This window comes from Triticum urartu, chromosome 6, assembly GCF_003073215.2.
Source record: "Triticum urartu cultivar G1812 chromosome 6, Tu2.1, whole genome shotgun sequence".
Classification (NCBI taxonomy): domain Eukaryota; kingdom Viridiplantae; phylum Streptophyta; class Magnoliopsida; order Poales; family Poaceae; genus Triticum; species Triticum urartu.
In genome coordinates, this window is record NC_053027.1 from 317,866,830 (window position 1) to 317,889,542 (window position 22,713).

Sequence of the window (22,713 nt, forward strand, 5' to 3'; positions counted from 1 at the left end):
CTTTGGTGTTCTGCCTTCACTCTTCTGCAGACATCACATTCATTCACGAATTGAGCAATCTCGCGCTTCATTCGAGTCCACCAATAAGCCTGCTTGAGGTCCTGATACATCTTCGTGCTCCCAGGGTCGATGGAGAGGAGAGAATTGTGAGCCTCGTTCATGATCACTTTACGGAGGTCACCTTTGGGTACAACAATACGATCCTCGAAGAAGAGAGTATCCTTGTCATCAAGGCGGTAGCACTTGTACTTGGGTTGGCTCTTGGCAATCCCAATCTTCACCTTTTTCACCATAGCATCAAGAAGCTGGGCTTGGCGAATCTGGTCTTCCAAGGTAGGAGAGACTTGAAGGTTGGCGAGGAAACCTTGAGGAACAACTTGCAGATTAAGTTTCCGGAAAGCTTCACAAAGCTTAGGTTGATAAGGCTTGAGAATCAGACTGTTGCAATAAGCCTTTCTGCTCAATGCGTCAGCAATCACATTGGCCTTGCCTGGAGTATACTCAATACTCGGATTATACTCTTGAATCATTTCCACCCATCGAGTTTGCCTGAGGTTGAGATTAGGCTGAGTGAAGATGTACTTGAGACTCTTGTGATCAGTGAAAATGTCCACTTTTCTTCCCAATAGAAGATGTCTCCAAGTCAAAAGAGCATGCACAACTGCCGCCAACTCGAGATCATGAGTGGGGTAGTTCCTCTCATTAGGCTTCAACTGGCGAGAGGTATAAGCAACAACTTTCTTCTCTTGCATCAATACTGCGCCAAGACCTTGGAGAGAGGCATCACAAAAGACCTCGTACGGCTTGGATTCATCAGGCAGAGTCAGAACTGGAGCAGTGATCAATTTCTCTTTCAAAGTGTTGAAAGCAATGTCACACTCCGGAGACCAAACGTACTTGACGTGCTTCTGGAGAAGATTTGAGAGAGGCTTTGCGATCTTAGAAAAGTTTTGAACGAATCTTCGGCAATAGCTTGCGAGACCGAGGAAGCTACGGAGTTGCTTCATGTTCTGAGGAGGTTCCCAATTCACAATTGCAGACACCTTCTCAGGATTCACGGCAATGCCCTTGGCAAAGATGATATGACCAAGATAAAGAACCTCATCGAGCCAAAATTCACACTTGGAGAACTTGGCGTAGAACTGATGTTCCCTGAGCTTATCAAGAACCAAACGCAAGTGCTTGGCATGATCTTCCTTGTTCTTCGAGAAAACCAGAATGTCGTCGAGATAGACCAAAACGAAGTCATTGGTGTAGGCATTGAAGATGAAGTTCATCATGCGAGAGAACGTCGGAGGATCGTTGATGAGACCAAAAGACATGACAGTGTATTCATATGAACCATAGCTTGTCCTGAAGGCCGTCTTGGGAATATCTTGCTCATGGATTCGAATCTGATGATAACCGATAGGGAGATCAAGCTTGGAGAATACTTGGGCACCTTTGAGTTGTTCGAACAGCTCATTGATGTTGGGAAGTGGGTATTTGTTCTTGATGGTCTTCTTGTTCAATGGACGGTAATCAACACAAAGTCGGTCCGTTCCATCCTTCTTCTTCACAAAAAGAACACCACAACCCCACGGAGAAGAACTAGGCCAGATGAGACCCATTTTCTCTTGAATATCGAGTTGCTTCTTCAGCTCCTTCAACTCTTCAGGTCCGAGCTTGTAAGGACGTTTGCACACAGGTTCCGTACCAGACTCAAGATCAATAACGAATTCAACTGGCTGGTGCAGAGGCATTCCTGGAAGCTCTTCTTGAAAGACGTCTTGATATTCGCAAACAACTGGAATTTGCGAGATAGCATCGAGTTCACCCTTCTCATTCAGAGAAAATAGACGGATAGTATCATCATGAGTGGCAAAGACAATTACATCCTCAAACGAATGAGTCAATTGAATCTGCCTGCCTGCACAATCAAGCTGAGACTTGTGCTTAGAGAGCCAATCCATTCCGAGAATAAGATCAATATCCGAGTCACCAAGAACCATTGGAGAAGCCAGAACTTGTAGTCACCCAAGGTGATAGTAACATCCGGAACGATGGAGTTAGCATGCATGCGCTTATCGGGAGAGACAACTGCTAATGGACTAGGCAAAACTTGCGAAACCAATTCATGCCTAGATGTAAACGGTCTTGAGATGAAACAATGTGATGCACCAGTGTCAAAAAGAACTTTAGCTGGAATATCATTAACAGGAAGGTTACCCATGATGACATCTGATGAATCCTCTGCCTGAGCTGCATTCATCAAGTTGACCTTGGCGTGCTTGGGGTTATGCTTGACCATAGCTGTACTTGCCGATCTGACAGGAGGAGGAGGAAGACGCCTCTGGTTGAAACACTTGTTGGCATAGTGACCCTTCTGTTGGCACTTGTTGCACATGACCTCTGTAAGCGGACGGTGATACGGAGCACTCGATCTTGGAGCTTGAGACGATGTCTTATTCTGAAAGCCAGGGTTGGGTGGGTGGGAAGAACCACTGCCACCTTTGCTCTTCTGCTGATACGGCTGCCGGAACGGAGGAGGAGGAAGCCAATACTTCTGCTGCTTGGCCACTTGAGTAGAGGAAGAAGGAGTAACATCTCTGACTCGCTTCTTGGAAGCATCACACCTCAACTGAGCAGCCTCTTGCTTCAGTGCCATGTTGTAGAACTCATCGTATCTCAAGGGCTCAAAGAGAACAAGACCTAGCTGAATTTCTTCTCTAAGACCACCCCTGAACTAGTATATCATGCTCTTCTCATCAGGGACGTCCTGCTTGGCAAAACGGGCGAGCTTCTGGAACAACTTGTTGTAAAGACAAAGAGCCTTGCTTCAGGTTGCGAAATTCCTCACGCTTGCTTTCAACCACGCTGTAGGGAATATGATGAGCTCGGAAATCTTGACGGAATTCATCCCAAGTGATAACACGTCCACCTCTGGAGTCCTTGTACTGCTGGAACCATTCTGCAGCTTGATCTTTGAGTTTGAAGGAAGCGAACTTGACAAAGTCCTCAGGCCTGACGTTACTGCACTCGAAATGCTTGCACAGATCCACAAGACAATCGTCAGCATTGGTTGCCTCAACACAATTACTGAAAGTCTTTGGCCCGTTAGCAAGGAACTGGTTGAGTGTAGCAAAGTGATTTTGATTGTTGCCTTGGTTCCCTTGGTTGCTTTGATTGCGCTCTTGAAGAATTTGCATGATCAACTGTGTGTTAGCATTGGTTGCGGCCATCATAGCTTGCCATGCCTCCGGAGGAGGTGGAGGTGGTGGCGGATCAGGATTCGGAGTCGTGCGCGTTGGAGGAGCCATCCTGAAGAGGTTTACATCCATTAGCACATTGATAGACAAATATTGAAGCTGAATCCAACGGAATGAAAATTGCAACATATAGTCTTCACATCCGAACAAAATGAACGAATGCATTCCTCTTGAAATGGTCACATATCCATAAATTGAGAAGCCACGTAGAATTAAGGTAGAGAAATAAATCAATAAGGTACGGATCAAGAACGAATAATCGGTAAGAAATCCTAATCTAAACCAATATCCGTGGAACAAGAACTAGAGCTACTAGAATTCCCACCTATGAAACTCCCGAACCTTTCCGGTTATGCAATCAGGTGTTGGGGATACAGGGGAAGCATAATATCTCACCCAAACTAGCAAATCCTACATCCAGCTGTATCCATCCTTCAACACATAACCAAGAAAACTTCGCAAACCATCTACCTCAACCTTCGAAAAGCATCCGTTATACAAGTTATGGCGATACTCCCGAACTCCCGCCCCAGTACTGGGTGGCGTCGAGGTTATCTCACCAATGAACTGCATAAAAGAAATTTTCAATGTCGGCGTACTAAACTCAGGTATTCCAGAACTGCAACGATAACATTATGATGACAACACCTCAGAGCTCAACTCCCCGGGACACTTCCACTAAACCCCTGACAGGAGGCACCAAGACAATGTTCTGATCATAAAACCATCAGAACGATTCCAAGATACCCGCGTGATCCTAAAAAAAATTAGTGAAATTTGAGAAGAGAAGAGTCAAAACTCTACGTCAGGATGCCTTACCAGAGCGATGAGGAGACTGGGAAGTAAAAAGAATTCCTAAACTCTCCGATATATAAATTCTAAAATGACTCAAAACATTTTTCTAGACACAACTCGGCCGCTAAAAATGATCAAGCAATGGGGCTCCTAAGGTCGGGGAAGGCTCTGATCACCAACTTGTAACACGCTCGATGCGACTATATCTCCCACGTGTCGAGGCACGACTTAGAGGCATAATCGCATTGAAGGCATATGTCGCAAGTTAGGCAATCTTCACAACATCCCATGTAATATGAATAATAAAGGGGAGATAACATAGTTGGCTTACACTCGCCACGTCAATAAAGTACATAAATAACATTACATCATCCAAACACTCATGGCCCGACTACGGCGCCAAAATAAAAGATAACCCAACATGCGACACGGTCCCAATCACCCCCAACTGGGCACCAATACTGATCATCAGGAAAGGAAACATAGTATCGTTGAGAGTCTTCGTCGAACTCCCACTTGAGCTCGAACGCGTCACCTGGAGCAGAATCATCAGGGCCTGCATCTGGTGTAATAGTAATCTGTGAGCCATAGGGTTTCAGCAATCTCGCAACCTCATGATTAAGACTATTTAAGCTTATAGGTAAGGAAAGGTGAATATGAGTGGAGCTGCAGCAAGCGACTAGCAAATATGGTGGCTAACTTATTCCCAAAAGAGAGCGAGAAGAGGAGGCAAAGCGCGAGCGAGAAATTAGAGAGCAACCTGCGCAAACATTACTCCAACACCGTGTCCACTTCCCGGATTCCGCCGAGAAGAGGCCATCACGGTAACACACTCGGTTGATTCATTTTAGTTAAGTTAAGGTTCAAGTTATCTACAACCGGACATTAACAAACCATCTGCCCATAACCGCGGGCACGGCTTTCGAAAGTTCAAATCCCTGCAGGGGAGTCCCAACTTAGCCCATGACAAGCTCTCACGGTCAACAAAGGAATAGACCTCCTCCCAAGACGTTCCGATCAGACTCGGTATCTCGGTTCTTCAAGACACTTCGACAGGTTAAAACAAGACCAGCAACACCGCCCGAATGTGCCGACAAATCCCGATAGGAGCTGCACATATCTCGTTGTCAGGGCACACTCAGATGAGCCAGACATCGGGTAGGCCAGCCCAGAGTTGCCCCTGGTAGCCCCGGACATCGCTCGGTGGGACCAACACTCAGAGGAGCACTGGCCCGGGGGGGCTAAAATAAGATGACCCTCGGGCTCCGGAAACCCAAGGGAAAAAGAGGCTAGGTGGCAAATGGTAAAACCAAGGTTGGGCATTGCTGGAAAAGCTTTAATCAAGGCGAACTATCAAGGGGTTCCCATTATAACCCAACAGCGTAAGGAACGCAAGATCCGGGAACATAACACCGATATGACGGAAACTAGGGCGGCAAGAGTGGAACAAAACACTAGGCGAGAGGCCGAGCCTTCCACCCTTTACCAAGTGTATAGATGCATTAAGATAACAAGGTAATATAATGATATCCCAACAAGTAAGTAAAAGTTCCAACAAGGAACGGCCTTCAATCTTCACCTGCAACTAGCAACGCTATAAGAGGGGCTAAGCAAAGTGGTAACATAGCCAATCAACTGTTTGCTAGGACATGGTGGGTTAGAGGTTTGACATGGCAATTTGGGAGGCTTTAAAGCAAGTGGTAGGCATCGTAGCATTGGCATAGCAAAAGAGCGAGCAAACTAGCATAGCAAAGATAGTAGTGATTTCGAGGGTATGATCATCTTGCCTACACAGTTGTCAGAGTTGACTGGATCCTCGAAAGCAAACTCAACGGGCTCCTCGTTAGCGAACTCGTCTCCCGGCTCTACGTAAACAAGACAAACAAGCAACAAGGACACAATCAACCACATGCAAGGATCAAACAATATGATGCAAAGATCATATGCTATGCGGGATGCAATGCGGGATGCATATGCAAGATTTGACATGGGATGCATGAACCTGGCCTCAACTTGGAAATCCAAGTGTGCCACTGAAAGATGAGATGAAATCGCTTGAAAACGATATAAAGAACACTGGAATCGGAGTTACGGTTTGGAAATGGCAAGCGATTCAAATATGACACCGGTCTGCGATTTACAGCAAGTAGCCATCTAAATGCAATGAGATGAACATGCTTCAGCACCCAAACATGGCAACAAAATACATGGCAGGGATGCATTCAAGGTTCTTAACAAAAGTCTAGCACTGAGCTATGGCCAATTCATCCATTAACAGGTTCAAACAAGCATGGCAAAAATGCATATGGCAAACAGATCTCAGACTTAGTGACATCAACACTTGTCTGGAATTTCAGATCAGGTAGCACTCTTCGAAGCAACAAAACAATAAGTTACATGACCTGAACATGGCAAAGTAACGCATGGCATGGAGATACTCAAAGAGCTTAACAAAAGTCCCTTAGTGACCTTGAGCCAAAAGGGGTCAGAAAATACAATTGCAAGCATGTCAACATAGCAAAAACATAATCAGTTCTCAGACTTAGTGAAAACTGGCACATGCTGAAACATAACTCAGGTAGGCATGTTTCGAGCTCGATGCACTCACTACGGTGCAAGTCATGACAAGATAAGCATACGTCCATCAAGAAGGCGCAAAATGCAAGCTATACATGGCAAGAACAATAGCATAGCATGCACGGATCAACTACAACATCATCGGCAAAATTGCAAACAAGTTGACAATCTGCCCAGATTCACAAAGTAGCAAAAGTAGAGCTCGATTGACTCAAGCTAGGGTGCTCCATAATTGCAAACAAATACATGGATGGATAAAGCACTACAATATTAACAAAACAACCTTACTGATCATCCTCAAAAGAGGCACGGATCACTAGGAAACAACATGAACATATGACAACATGAGATAAAGATATCAAGGACTTTGTGGAATTGCTAAGTCCCTGAAATCAGAATTAACAAGTGCACCACTTTGCAAGCTTGTTCTAGTCACCACACACATCACAGAAATACATGGGTTGCACCTCTGGAAAGATGACAAAACCCTTAACAAAACATATGTAGAACATCAGGGCATATCATGCACACATTAATCATGGTAAAAATGACAAAAGGCTAAATGGAGTAGCAGATCTGACAATTATCTCAAGTAGCCCTCTTCTAACAGTATTTCGGGCATCAAGATGAACTCAAATGAAAATAATGCAATGGAATGAAATGATGTACTCTTTGAGATGAACATTTTGATATGCTATATGCATGAATCGGAGCTACGGATGCAAAGTTACGAGGCTACGAACAGGAGCAAATGGATCTGAGAATTTGGGACTTGGGAGAAAAAAACGACCTAGGGTTTACTGTTCACCCGATCTGGATCTGCACGCAAAACGAGGTTCGACGCCGGGGCTCGCCGGAGTTCTTGTCGAATGACGAGGGAGAGGATGCCGGGGCTACGGGCGCCAGCGACCGAGGCGACGAGGGGCGGATGCGGCGGCGGTGGTTGCCGGCCAGGGCGGCGCGATGGAGGCGGCGGCCGGCACCGGCGAGCTTGGCCTTGGCGGCGGGCAGCGGAGCTGCGGCGGCGCGGCGCTGGCGCGGTGGCGGCGGGGAACAGCGAGCGGCCTGGGAGGAGGAGAAGGGTCGGGCGGCGGCGTGCGCGAATGGACCGGGAGGGCCGTGGTCGGGCCCCGCGGGCCGGCGCGGTCGGCGACGAAGTGGGGCTGCACGCGGGCGAATCGGAGGCAGACACGTGGCGACGGCGGCTGCTGGGTCGGACGTGTCTGGCTCGAGCGGACGCGTCCGGCGGCGAGAGGTGGGAGGCGACTAGGGTTTTACCCGTGAGTTCGAATGGGGGAGATATTTATAGGCATAGGGGGAGCTAGGAGAGTCCAAATGAGGTGCCGTTTTCGGCCACGCGATCGTGATCGAACGATATAGATGATGGAGAAGGCTTAGGTGGGTTTTGAGCCAAATTGGAGGGGTGTTGGGCTGCAACACACACGAGGCCTTTTCTGTCCCTCGGTTAACCGTTGGAGTATCAAACGAAGTCCAAATGATACGAAACTTGACAGGCGGTCTAACGGTAGTAAACCAAGGCCGCTTGGCAAGTCTCGGTCCAATCCGAAAATGTTTAATCCCCACACACAAAAGAAAGGTAGAAAAGACCACCGGAGGAGAACGAAGCGCCGGAATGCAAAACGGACAACGGGGAAAATGTTCGAATGCATGAGATGAACACGTATATAAATGCAATGCACATGATGACATGATATGAGATGCATGACAATGACAACACCACACGGAGACAAAAACCCAAACCCGAGAAAATAAATTAACTTAACGCCGGAAACGGCAAGAGTTGGAGTAGAAATTGGGAAAGTTACATCCGGGGTGTTACAGTTACGCTGTGGTGGGATCGGCAATGACCTCCGTCATGTCGTCCTAGCGGTCTTGGTATTGTTGCACCGGAATGGAAACCTTTGGCTGATTCCTCTGGACTCTGCGTTTGTGCTTGCCTCCTTAGCACCAAAGAGGAAACTGGTACACTACACCCGCTGGCGCCCTCCTAGTCTTGGCCGTCATGGCTCACGTCATCCGACCCTCATGCGGTGAAGCCTGCATAGAAATCTCCGCACCTCAGAAGCAACCTGACGAGGCCGCTCCCCGTGGAGGTCTTGGTGTCGTCCGCCCCGCGAGGCTTGGCCCCAAATGAGGGTATTGGGTTGTTGATGCTGAAGGTGGGTCATACCAGGCGGTCGATGAAGCCACGCCGTGGGCCGCAGGCAGGCAAGTCTGGGTACCCCCGTTCCTAGAAGGCCGACAGTAGCCCCCGGGCCCAAGGTGCGCTCGAACTTGGCTTCGCGGCAAATCCAAGGGTCAAGTGTGGAGCGTCGCGGGCCCTAACTGCCTGTGGCCTTGGTCGACACGTGGCGATTGATGGGACATGGGCGTCTCCGCTTCCCCATGCGGCCTCGGCAACCATTCCGGGCTGACAAAAAGGATGGTGCTTGGTGCGGAGCCTTCATTGCCTTTCCTTTGCCCTGCTCCAGATGTTGGGGAATGCAGTAATTCAAAAAAATCCTACGATCATGCAAGTTCTATCTAGAGATGCATAGCAATGAGACGGGAGAGTGTGTCCACATACTGTCGTAGACCGAAAGCGGAAGCGTTTAATAACGCGGTTGATGTAGTCGAACATATTCACGATCCAATCGATCCAAGTATCGAATGTACATCACACGTTCAGCACGATGATGTCCCTCGAGCTCTTGATCAAGTAGAGGGTCGAGGGAGAGTTCTGTCAGCACGATGGCTTGGTGACCGTGTTGGTGATGTGATCCATGCAGGGCTTCGCCTAAGCATTACGACAATATGACCGAAGTGGCAAACTGTGGAGGGGGCATGTTCCTTTGGGGTGCCCCCTGTCCACGTATAAAACGCCAAGGGGGGAGCCCAACTAGGATTCCCAATCCTAGTTGGATTCCCTTTCCTATTCCAAGAGGGGGAAGGAGGAAAGGAGAGGGAGAGGGAAAGAAAAGAGGGGGTCGTGCCCCCTCCCCCTAGTCCAATTCGGACTGCCCTTGGGGGGCATGTGCCACCCTGTGGGCTGCCTTCTCCTACTCCCTTATGGCGCATTAGGGCCCATAACTTCCCCTAGGGGTTCTGGTAACCCCTCAGTTCCCCAATAAATATTTGAAACCTTTCTGGTGTCCGAATATCGTCGTCCAATATATGAATCTTTACGTCTCGACCATCTCGAGACTACTCGTCATGTCTGTGTTCTCATCCGGGACTCTGAACAAACTTCGCTCACCAAAACACATAACTCAGAATACAAATCATCGTAGAACGTTAAGCGTGCAGACCCTACGGGTTCGAGAACTATGTAGACAAGACTGAGACACATCTTCGGTCAATAACCAATAGCGAAACCTGGATGCTCATATTGGCTCCCACATATTCTACGAAGATCTTTATCGGTCAAACCGCATAACAGTGCACGTTATTTCCTCTGTCATCGGTATGTTACTTGCCCGAGATTCGATCATCGGTATCATCATACCTAGTTCAATCTCGTCATCGGCAAGTCTGTTTACTCGTTGCATAATGCATCATCCTGTAACTAACTCATTAGTTACATTGCTTGCAAGGATTATAGTGATGTGCATTATCGAGAGGGCCCAGAGATACCTCTCCGATACACGGAGTGACAAATCCTAATCTTGATCTATGCCAACTCAACAAACACCTTCGGAGACAACTGTATAGCATCTTTATAATCACCCAGTTACGTTGTGACGTTTGATAGCACACAAGGTGTTCCTCCGGTATTCGGAAGTTGCATAATCTTATAATCACAGGAATATGTATAAGTCATGAAGAAAGAAATATCAATAAAACTAAACGATCATAATGCTAAGCTAATGGATGGGTCTTGTCCATCACATCATTCTCTATTGATGTGAACCCATTCATCAAATGACAACACATGTCTATGGTCAGGAAACTTAACCATCTTTGATTAACGAGCTAGTCAAGTAGAGGCATATTAGGGACACTCTATTTGTCTATGTATTCACACATGTACTAAGTTTCCAGTTAATACAATTCTAGCATGAATAATAAACATTTATCATGATATAAGGAAATATAAATAACAACTTTATTATTGCCTCTAGGGCATATTTCCTTCACGAGATCCCTTTCTTCCTCTGCTCCAAGTGCCTCCAGATCCACTGAATCCTTCCCCAGAACTTGCCGCTGATGGCCACTGACAAGGCGAAATCTTTGGCCCCGGCTACGCGCCTGGCTTCTTGGTTCTAGCACGTCCACCATCGCTGAAGAGAAGCACCTCGTCACCGTGCTCCCGCTGACGGCGGGCAACGACAATGAGGGGGGAGAGACGACACTCCAGGTCGGCTCTACCAAGCCGGAAGCCTTGGGTGACACCTTTTACCCCTTCTTCCTGCATAGCGTCTTCGCTGGGCTGGTTCCCCCTTTCTCCAGTTTCTTCTACGCCATCCTCCGCCATTACGGGCTCCACGCCCTCCATCTTCATCCCAACTCAATCCTCCTCCTGTCGATCTTTGCCTTCTACTGCGAGGCGTTCGCAGGGGTGATGCCCTCCATTGTGCTGTTCTGCCACTTCTTCCTCCGGGTAAACAACGGCTAGTGCTCCGGATGCGCTAGCTTCATCGTGGCTCATGGTAGCAACGCGATCTCGAGGGCTGGGAAGAAGGTGGAGGACTTCCGAAACAAGTGGATCTTCATGGACGCCAAGCGCTCCCACGCTCGGCTAGAGCTGCCGACCGCCTTCCTGGTGAAGCTGGATCGATGGACTCACCAGAAGCTCACCGACCCCCGGGCAGAGCAGTTGCTGGAGCAGATGACGGCTGACCTGGATGCAGAGAAGCTGGCGGGGGGCCACGATCATCAAGGAGTTCCTAAAGAAGTGCCTGGCTCCACTCCAGGCGCACTCGCGCCCCTTTTGGAGCTTCAAGGGTGCGGTAGACGACCTCTGGTTGCGCCCGGACACCTTGTCTGGAGAGCAGCTGAGAAAGATTATGCGTACCTTGCTCAGGAAGGACCAGGGCAGCCCACCAGAAGCCCATCTCCTGCTGAATCGTCGCGAGGGCGGGGAGGGGGTGGCCGCCGCCATGCCTGTCTTCAACGAGTAAGGGCTCGTGCCGCTGAAGCCTTTCCAGCCCCTTGGCTCCCTGATACCGGTGTCCTCTGGCGAGTCCGAAGAGGAGGAGAAGGCAGACTCCGAGACAACCTTGGAAGAGGTGGAATAGACCTCTCCCACTGTGGTAGAGCGAGCTCCTCCGGGCCATCTCTGATGACGATGACACCGGCGAGCACCCAGTCAGGGAGTCGCCGCTCTCCACCGGGGTCACCACGAGGTCCAGTGGCACCCCCTGGAAGAGGCTGAGGCAGGGGATCCCAAAGGAGGACAGGTCGATGCTGATTCTCTAGGGCAGCGGTTCCATCTCGTTGCCGGCCGCCACCGTCGCAGAGCCGGTCACGTGCTTGTCCGCCCCTGAGAGCGCGTCGACGCCCGTTCCCGGGAAGCTTGCGCTCCTGGGCAGGAGGAGGGATTACATCGCCGAGGATCAGTAAGTGTATTTCCTTGCCCTTGATCTTGATCTTGACGCGTTACTCCATCTTGAAGCCAGGCTGACATCGACGGTGAAGAGAAGAAAGAGGACACCGGAGCCACCGAGGCTAAGCAACCTGACGTGGTCGCAACAACTCTGGCGCAAAAGGGCGAGGCTGCCTCTCGTGCTCCAATGACAGGGTTACCCCCGAACCCGCGAACCCCCCCGAGGCTCTATGGCCAAGCCGACTCCCGAGGCACTTTTCCTCAGTTCGCTTACTGAGGACCCGAGGGCTTCGGAGCCCTCGGCCCTCTCCGCTGCTACTGCTTCTCCGGTCTTGAGTTCGGCGCCGTCTCCTCCCCCAGCCATCACGCCGATGGGCCATAGTTCTTCTGCCACGCCTGGTGCCCTAGAGGAGACCTTCTCCACACTGGACCGGCTCCGGAACAATCTTCAGGGCCCCGACTATCACAGGGCGTCGGGGCGCCTGGAGCTAGTCTCGGGGTGGCTCCAGGCCAAAGCGTCTGTCAGGGCGACCTGGTCCTAGGCCATGGCGGCCTCAGAGAATGGTCGGAAGGCGGGCCTAGCTGCAGCCGCCTGCGAGGTGGCGGCATAGGATGCCAAGGCTGCCGAAGAGCGCTACTCAGCGGCGGAGGACGAGCTGAGGACCCTCCACGACAAGCAGGCTGCCCGGGTTCGCCAGCTCGAGGTGCAGGAGGAGGACCTGAAGGCCTGGGAGGCTGCGCTCACCGACCGCGACGCGGGGCTGGCGCAGGTAGCCAGGAATAGGCCATGGAGCATGATCGCCTGGGTAAGCTGAAGGAGGGGGTGGATGTGGCCCAGGTGTCCTAAGCCAAGCTTGTCTCAGAGGATAAAACTCAGCTGGAGACCATGGAGAAGCTCCTCGCCGCTGCTGCGAAGACGGCCGCCATTGGGCGTGCCGCCTTCGACTCCCTTGAGTTGAGGTCTCGCAAGGCGCTACAGGATCTCTATGGGAGCAGCTACAAGGACCCATTGGTGATGCCAGAGGAAGGCCCTACCAAGCTGATCCTCAAGCTCGTCGCGGCGCTCGAGGGCATCATCGTCAGAGTGGGCCCCATGGTTGAGGGGGAGGCCCGCGTGCTTTCCACCTCGGCTGGCACGTGTGTCTTCAGCCACCTCTATCTCTGGGACACCAGCTTGGACCTTGGTGCCCTGCTTGAGTCCGTGGACCCTCAGTCCTATACTGTCGCTACCGAGGCCATGAAGGATTAGGTGGAGGCCCTACTATGAAAGTTCCTCGCCGTCGACCCCGTGACCACGGCTGATGGCAGGGACGACGGCGACATCGTCGGTGACAGGGCTCCACTACTGCAAGATGCTGCTAACATGATACTAGGATCAGAGACCCTTTGATGAAATTGTGTGCGATGCATTAATCATAAACGGGGATGTAAAAAACAATAAAAAAGGTGCAAAACGTTTGAGATGGAGGATGCATCAAACACGGTTCAGATTTTAGTTGCGTATGCGATGCAGGGCACACGGTTAACCCGTTCGAACTTTTTGCAATGAGGCAGAACAACAAAAATGGGCAGCCATATCAATGTGTGTGCAATATAGGCATACAGTTCGCTCCGATGAACCGTTTGCTATTAGGGAGAGCAACATAAATGGTTAGCCAGATAAAGGTGTGTGTGATATAGGGCATACAGTTCACACGGACAACTGTTTTCGATTGGCGAACGCAACAGAAACAGTTCAACTTAACAAGATGTGTGTGATACATGTTAAACAGCCGACTCGGATGAGCTGCTTGCGTTGAGAATTTACAACACAGACAGTTAATACAGTTAGTTCGTGTGTGACTCTGTGTGTATAAAAAAACATTAAAAAATGCAAACTAGTTGCTTGCGGTGGCTAGGACTATCATACACGATGCGTCTCCTAGTACTCGTATGCGATGATTAAAAAGTTGCACATGCATTTCCTTATGTTTGCACTTGTGTGATAAATAACACATGGCACTAGATACGGTATTCAGGTTGTGTGTGTGCTCCACTTAGTCTTCCGGCGCTGCACATGGGTGAATTGTAAAATACACGCCTATTCCCTCACCGGTTTCCCGCCACCAGCTAACGGCTTGCTGCATATAACCCAGGCGACAACGCACAGCCGTGACACTCTGCGAAGATCTAGTCCTCACCCATCTACCATTAGTTATTCCAAGCATGCCAGGCAACAACCAAAGCTTCAACGTCGACGCCTACCTGCGTTACATCTTCGGCGAGGAGAACGAGCCGGAGCAGGTCGGGGAGCAAGAGCTTCATCGGCCGGTGCAGGCACCATGGCCCATCGACAGTGATTGCGGAGGAGGTGTGATGATCAGTTTGCCATCCATAGTGCAAAAGATCCAGAGCTGCTCGGCGACATGATCGACGACCCACCCGAAGAACCGCCGTCACCTGTTCTCATCAAGAGCCTGATGCCCTGCAAGGAATGGGTAGAGGACCTGTGCGATTCAGTCAAGACAAAGGCATCCTGCGGCTTCATCATTGCCCGCGGCGGCTGTGTCAACCTCGATCCCGATGATGTGGTGGCCAGGCTCGAGCGCATCCTTGGCGGAGCTGACATCCCTGACGAAGTACAACATCGCCAACGTGATATCTTGAGGATGCAGGTGATCGACGGAATTTGCTAGCAGCCCAGAGACATGGAAATGGAGCGGTTTCGTGGAGTTGTCATGCGTGCGATTGCACGCTGTCAAGCTATTCTGGAAGAGGCCCAGCAGCCCCAAGAGCCTCCCAGCGCTGGCGGCTCCATAGGCGGAGGCAGGTCGGGACACTCGGAGTGAACGGCCGCAAGGGTGCTATGCTGATCATGGAGTCTGAGAAGACCATCGAAGGAAGGCCGCCATCTCTACCTTTTAGCTTAAATTTTATTATAGTTGTATGCATATGTAGGTCATGAGTGTTCTGGGCCTTTTAGCTTATAATTATTAAGAATTATTAACTGTTGCCATTGTAACTTTGCCTCAACAGCGAGCAGAGCGCGCGCAGGGACGTTAGAGCGGAGCGCGCCGCGGCCGCTCAACGGCGAGCAACTACGTGGTCAACCTTCTGCCATCAATAAATTTTGACCTTGTTTCTCGTCACATTGCTGATTACAATGCAATAAGTAATTGAAAATATGTTCACACCTATCAAACTAATATGTGTTCACACTTAGCACCGGCTATGAAAAGTACCCACTCAAAAATTACTTCACAGTTCCTCTCCTCATCACCCACAAAGCTGGTTTTTTCTGTCAAGTCCTTCCGCCATGACCGGTAGGAGGAGTTTAGGGTGGACATATAACTTGGCAGCAAAGACCAAGGCCGCGGAAGCACTAGAGAGGTCCCTCCGCAAAGCCGCAGCCGTAGCAGAGATGTCCCGGCGCACCACGGAGCCCTCGAACAAGCTCTCACGGGAACGCGAGGGCTCTCACAAGCGCATTTGCAGTGTCGTCCATCGCGACGAGCTGGCGTTCCTGAACTCCTTCACCTGTGACGACGACATTCTCGCTGGCGTCACTACTCAGCGGGAGTTGTTCGACGGTTTGATGAAGCTGCTCAAGATCAGCGATGCCTCAGTTGACAAGGCGACCAGCCTCTTCGAGCAACTCATGAGTGACAATGCGAAGATCCTCTAGTTGGTCGCCGAGAAGGAGGAGGAGGCCGCTGGCTGGAAGATGCTGCATGAGAAGAGCAGTGCCTCATAGAGGACGCTGACAGCGGTCGTTGAGGAACTGATGGGTGGCTTGAGGAAGCTCCGGATTGAGCGCGAGCAGGAGGTGGATGAATCCGTGGCTGCTTTCAAGCGGAGTCATGAGGAATTGAAGAAGGAGCTGGAGGATTTCATTGCCCAATGATCCATCAAAGACTAGAGACAGTAGCGACCCAGATAGTTCTCTGCAATTTCCTTCTTCTCTTGCCCCCGTGTCTTCCGTGCTTTACCGCATGTGGCATTTTAAATTATCCGGAATATGTAAGACAATTATTATCTGTGCCATTGTAAATTTGTCGCTGTATTATCCCTTGCCATTTTATTTGTGGTCGTATTATCTGTTGCCCTATGTGGCAATTTAAATTACGGCGGAATACGAGTAGAAAACACGAACAAAGCAAATGCTTCCATGCGATCACAAGCAAAGACCCTCCGTCTAGGTGCTTTAATTACCCCAGTAAAAGAGAAGTTGTGAGAGAGGCGGGCGGCGGCTGGTGCATGGAGGTCAAAGAGCTCGCTTCCCGGTGAGCATGGGCGGCCTTGCTGCTCGCACGTGTCCCATTGAGCCTACGAGGTGGACAGGATGCACGCGCCCCGTCGAGCCTACACGGCAGACTTCTCGTGCATGTCCCGTCTAATCAAACAGCTGCACGCACGCCCCCGAGTATGTTAAATTTCGACACGGTTAATATAATACAACCATTTGCGATATTAACATGTCAATTTTTTGTTTCAAAAAGGACTTCATTGTCTAGTAATGTGTGTGCCTCTTCTCAAACTGGACGATTTTTTTACCACGGCATATATGTGCCATGTCATGAAACCATGCCAAGTTTCATGTTTTTTGGATGACTTTTTCATTTATTGTGATTTAAAAACCGAAATTCTCAATGTTTTAGGACGATGACAAGTTTGTAATTCATTCCCATTCCTTAAACGAGACCTAAACATGCACCCAATGACACATGCATGATTTCCCACCCATTTTGCTTCACTGGAGCATGTGGTTGTAGTTCAAATTTGAATTATGGACTACATTAAATGCATAGAAAACTTAGTAATTAGTAATATATATACAATGTCCAAACGAACCCTGAACAGTTTCAAATTTCAGCCTAATACTCCTGATATTCTATGTTGCCTATAGAAAACAAACTTCAAGGCGAGAAGAGGCAGTGATTATTGTTTCACCCACTAGAAGGGCATGTTTCCCTACCAGAGCCACGAGGGTTGAGATAGGCTCCGGTTTGTAAAAGGCTTGTAATATAGCTTCACCCAAATTGGACAATTATATGTACCATGTAGTGACACCATACCAAGTTTCATGATTTCCACGAGTGTTGGATTTACAGAGATTTAAGAACTGAGATTCACAATGTTTGTGGCCATGCCAGGATGGTGAGACGGTTAAATTCGTTCCTGTTCGTTCCATGGGACCCAAACATGCACCCCAAGGAAACATGTACATTTTTTCTAGCCATTTTGTTGCACTCGAGCATGTATTTGTAGTTCAGATTTGAATTATGGACATTAAATGTGTAGAAAACTCAATTAATGAATAAAAAAGATCAAACGAACCCTGAATAATTTCAAAGTTCAGCGCGAATCTCCAGTTGTTCCGTGTCACGTCTAGAAGAAAATATGAGGCAAGAAGAGGGAGTGATTATCGTTTGGCCCACAAGGGGACACGTTTCCCTATCGAAACCACGAGGGTTCTTGCGACAGGCTCCGATTTGTAAGAGGTTTGTAATAAAGCTTGGCCCAAATTGGCAATGTTTTTACCACAACGTATATGTTCCATGACGTGACACCATGCCACCTTTGATGACATTCTGGTGAGTTTTTCGGATTTATGGGGACTTAAAAACCGAGATTCGAAATGTTTGAGGACGATCCACGACACCGGTATGGTTGTAATTCTTTCCCATTCCTGGCATGAGACCTAAACATGCACCCAAGGACACATGTATAATTTTTCTAGCCATTTTGGTGAACTGGAACATGTATTTGTAGTTCAGATTGGAATTATGGACATTAAACGCCTAGGAAACTCAATTAGTGTATCAAAAGGCCAAACGAACCTTGAATAAGTTTAAATTTCAGCACGGATATCATGTCGTTCCATGTTTCCAGTGGAAGAAAATACAAGGCGAAAAGAGGCAGTGATTACGTTTCGCCCACAAGGGGAAGACGTTTCCCTACCGGAACCACGAGGCTTCTTTGAGAGAAGCTCCAGTTTTTGTAAGAGATTTTTAATAAAGCTTGGCCCAAATTGGACAATGTTTTTACCACGACATATATGTGCCATGACGTGACACCGTGGCACCTTTGATGACTTCCTGGTGAGTTTAGGATTTATGGAGACTTAAAAACTGAGATTCAAAATGTTTGAGGACGAGCCATGACACCGGTACAGTTCTAATTCGTTCCCATTCCTGGCATGGGACCTAAACATGCACCCAAGGACACATGTATAATTTTTCCAGCCATTTTGGTGAACTGGAGCATGTATTTGTAGTTCAGATTTGAATTCTGGACATTAAATGCCTAGGAAACTCAATTAGTGTATAAAAAGGCCAAACGAACCCTGAATAAGTTTAAATTTCAGCACAGATATCCTGTCATTCCATGTTGCCGGTAGAAGAAAATACAAGGCAAAAACAGGCAGTGATTACGTTTCGCCCACAAGGGGGACACGTTTCCCTATCGGAACCCTGAGGCTTCTTTGAGAGAAGCTCTGGTTTGTAAGAGGCTTGTAATAAAACTTGCGCCACAATGGATGAAAATAATTCATCGACATATAAGTGCCATGCCGTGAGACCATGGCAGGTTTCACGATTTTTGGCTTAGTTTTGGACTTATAGGGATTTAAAAACAGAGATTTTTCTCGTGAAATGTTTTCAAATAGCACACGATTCACTCATGAAAGTCGATAGTTAATGAAAATTTCATGGAAACCATATTTTAAAGTTTCATAAAAATCTGAAAGAAAATGTTCAATTTTAAGAAAGTGATGTTTTAATGCGACACAAAATTTCAAGTTGAAAAACATTACGAGATGTGAGCTATGAAAAAGACCAATTAAGCCCTGAATAGTGACATTACAATTCGGCACTATTCAACGCTAATTTTATCTTTTTCATAGCTCAGATCTCGCATTGTGTTTCAACTTGAAATTGTGTGTGGCAATAAAACATCATCCTCTTAACATCCCACATTTTTTCAATTTTTTTTGAAACTTCAAAACATCTTTTTCTCATGGTTTTCACCGGTTTCCACCGAACATTGGTTTCCGTATGATATCCGCCCCACCCCCCGGCTGCGCGCGCGATCTGAGTCATGCATTCTGACTAGCCAGAACCCAAACCCCATGGATCATATGTGTGCACCGTTGGATGCTCCAGATCGAACGGCAACCATGAGCCCTTTCGACAGCACATGTAGTACATGGGTAAGCACCGTGCGCATGCGTCGTGTAGCTCACGCTTCCTTCTCTACTAGGTTTTCATTCAAAATAGGCTACCGTTTCTCGCCTCTTCTCCCAGATGTGCATGACGTAGATGTTCATTTAATTCTTATAGTTCATCTCATCCAAAATCAATTAGTTTTATAAATAATCTATTTTAAGATTCATGGAATTGTGCATTGTAAAGGTAAAAACAAAAAGTGGCAATTCACTTAGAAAAAAATATTTTGGGCAATAAAGATATGGAAGATCCTATAGAACAAAGGAGAAGTGCTTGTGTTTTGAGGTTTGTTCATATCCAATGGCCAGTAGTGCTCGGATATGGCATCTCTCTACCATCAGATTGGCTTCATCCAACGAGCATCTTTCAAAGTTATTCGCACACTATATAGGTGTATAGATGTATAGATATATATAGATGTGTCCCATGCTAGAAAAAAATAAAGTTTGAGCGCATGTGTGGGACGACCCCCCCCCCCCCCCCCCCCCCCGCCACCATCGCCGCCTCGAAGTTGGGAAACTGACATCGTACGTATTGAACCAGGCTTGGAGTCTGGTACGGTGTTTGGCTTGTAATGTAGTTGGTGGAATTTGGGATTTAAACGCATCATACGCCATCGTACCAATACATATTTTCGGGCTGCATGCAGTGTATGCAGGGTCTTCTGATCGACCACGTCTCCCTTGTGCGGTTTTTTGTGACGACACGAATATCTGTGGGCTCCCTGAGTGTATATATATCATCCCTTTGACCGATAATGAGGGGTATGTGTGGGCCATGAATGGATTCCTCCTAGTTCGTGTTAGTGCCGGTCACCGTCAAATGTCGGTCAACCAAAGCTCGAGCTCATTCGTTGTTAGGATTCCCTCCTAGATGCTCGGATTGCTGGGTTTGACCTACATCAAATCCAGCGTATCTCATCCTTAATTAACTACCTTGCCTTCATGGTTGTTGTCTGTATCGAGAGGTAGGCACCACATCTAAATTGTACATTATTCTATATTGAGAACACCTATCACCCCTTCCCAACGTACATCATTTTGGTCCGCATGCAAGAGGTGCTAGTTTTGTGGTCCCTCTCGTGTGATTTTTATGATGGTTCAATCTATTGGCCCAAGCGGTTTATCGACAACAACAACTATCATTTGACCAAACGATAATTGGTCCGTCTTATGGTAGGTCATGGCGACATGCATGTATGACCAAAGTATCGATCATTATGTGCATCTGCCTCGCTGACACGAAGTGGCAGGTGGTGGGCCAAGCATCCTAGCTAGGTACAACATTATGTCATTATATATATCCTAGCTAGGTGGTTGTTAGGTTGCTTTCGGGTTTGCGAGGAAGGTGCCACCAAAGTTATGCATTGTGTATTTAAAGTTTTAAAAATCCCCAATATCCGTACATATATTTGGCCACTTCCAAGTGGTTCTTGACTTCTGGCCCCTCTCGTGGATCTTCAACGACGCGCCCAACCATGGGCCTGTGGGGTCAAAGTTGTGCATTTGAATTTTGAACATCACAGACCACCCTTTTTACTCATATATATTTGGGCCACATGCTGGTGTGGCTGTCTTTTGACCCTCTCTAACGTTATTTTGTGCTGCAAAGACACAGATGACCCTCAACGGACACGGGGTATAATATCTTAACCGTGTGGGATAAAGTGCAATGTGAATCACCGCGCCTACGCAAGCGTGAGAAAATTAAGGTGGAGGTACTGGCTCAACCATGTGCGATGCAAGTGCGCTGAAATCACCATGACCGCGCAAGTGCGAGCAAAGGGTGGAGGTACTGGCTTAACCATGTGCAATGCAAGTGCGCTGTAAAACTACCACCTGTGCAAGCTAAAGGCGGTAAGTTTATTTGGAAATTAGGATGAACCATGTGCGATAGACCAGCTAGCTAGAAATATAAAAACCAAACTACCCGCGTTGAGCATTGAAAAAATCGATGGATCCGCGCCACTTTTCCTTATTATCGTACATGCTTATTATTATTGGACCATGCGCGATCTTGGGCACTCCCGGCCCGCGTCAATTCCTTTACCCAAATTTTAGTAGCCATTGTACTTCAACCTCGCCCACACTCCTCTAGCAACGACCTTAATTATAGTAAAATTCCAGTAGCCGAGGCATTTGAACCGTCGCCCTCCCTCGTCCACCACCATCTCCTCCCACCATTACAAAAAATTTCAGTAGCCGCGGCGTATCCTCAAACTCCACCCCCCTCCATAGTCCCCCACCCGCCCCCTCCCCCCTCGAACCCTAGCTCGCGGCGGCCACCGGCGCCGCCGCCAACCCCTACCGGTCTGCCCGTTCCTCCTCGCTTAGATAATAAAGTTTAGGTTACCCAGTGATTCCCATACCGTCGCCCCACTCCCCCTGATTTCTTAGATGAGGCCTATGGTGTCCCTCCCCGCCAGATGCACATCCCCTGCTCTAGAATGTCGCAGGCTAAGTTCGACCACGTATCCCGGGAAGCCCGACGAGCGTTCGGCCAAGAAGAGGTTTATTGTGGCTTCTCCATCGGACGTTGGCGAGGTGGCCGCCGTTCGCCCCGACCAGTTGATCCTGGAGCAACATGTCGCCGTGGAAGCCGGCAAAGATGTTGACTACGTTGCCATGCCGAAGGCTTCATGTCAGCGGGCTAGTGTATTACTATATCTCGGCAAAGCTGGCTACGACATCAAGCTCGTCCACACCAACGGCATCACGCGGGCCATGTCACAGGTTAAGTGGTCCATCCCCAACCCCTCTAGTTCAACCGCCGTCGATGTCTTCGACGGCCCTGCCGCTGATCTCCTCCGCCAAGCGGTCAAGGATTTACGAGCTTTATATGCCATCGAGCCCATTTTGTCATTTTTGAAGGACACGTTCTACGGCGGTCGCTTGGGATCCTCAATTGCCAAGTCATATCTCATCGACCACGACCACGAGGATGCCACCCACGAAGGTTCTTCCAAGGTGAAACAACCCATCTATGACATCAGAGAGCGCACCATGGGTCTATGCCCTTCCAACTGGAAGGATCCCGTCCATGAAATGTGAGGTAACGTTCTATCAGAAAATCTTACCTTTTCTAGCTTGCTAACCCATACCCTTTGTTGTAGTAGCATTTGCTGTGCGGTGCTTTAACTGTGTCGTGTTTAATTATTTCAGTTATGCAAAAATGTATTGTTTAATAGGTCTTCGTGTTGTTTAAGTATGAATTTTCCACTTCAGTTTCACAAATGGCCATATTTCGTTGTTTATAGTGAGTAGATGCCTTGTTATTTGTATTTGGTTGTTAGGTTGGTTGGAGTGAGCATTTTTCCAATTATCGAGGAGATGCCTTGTTTATC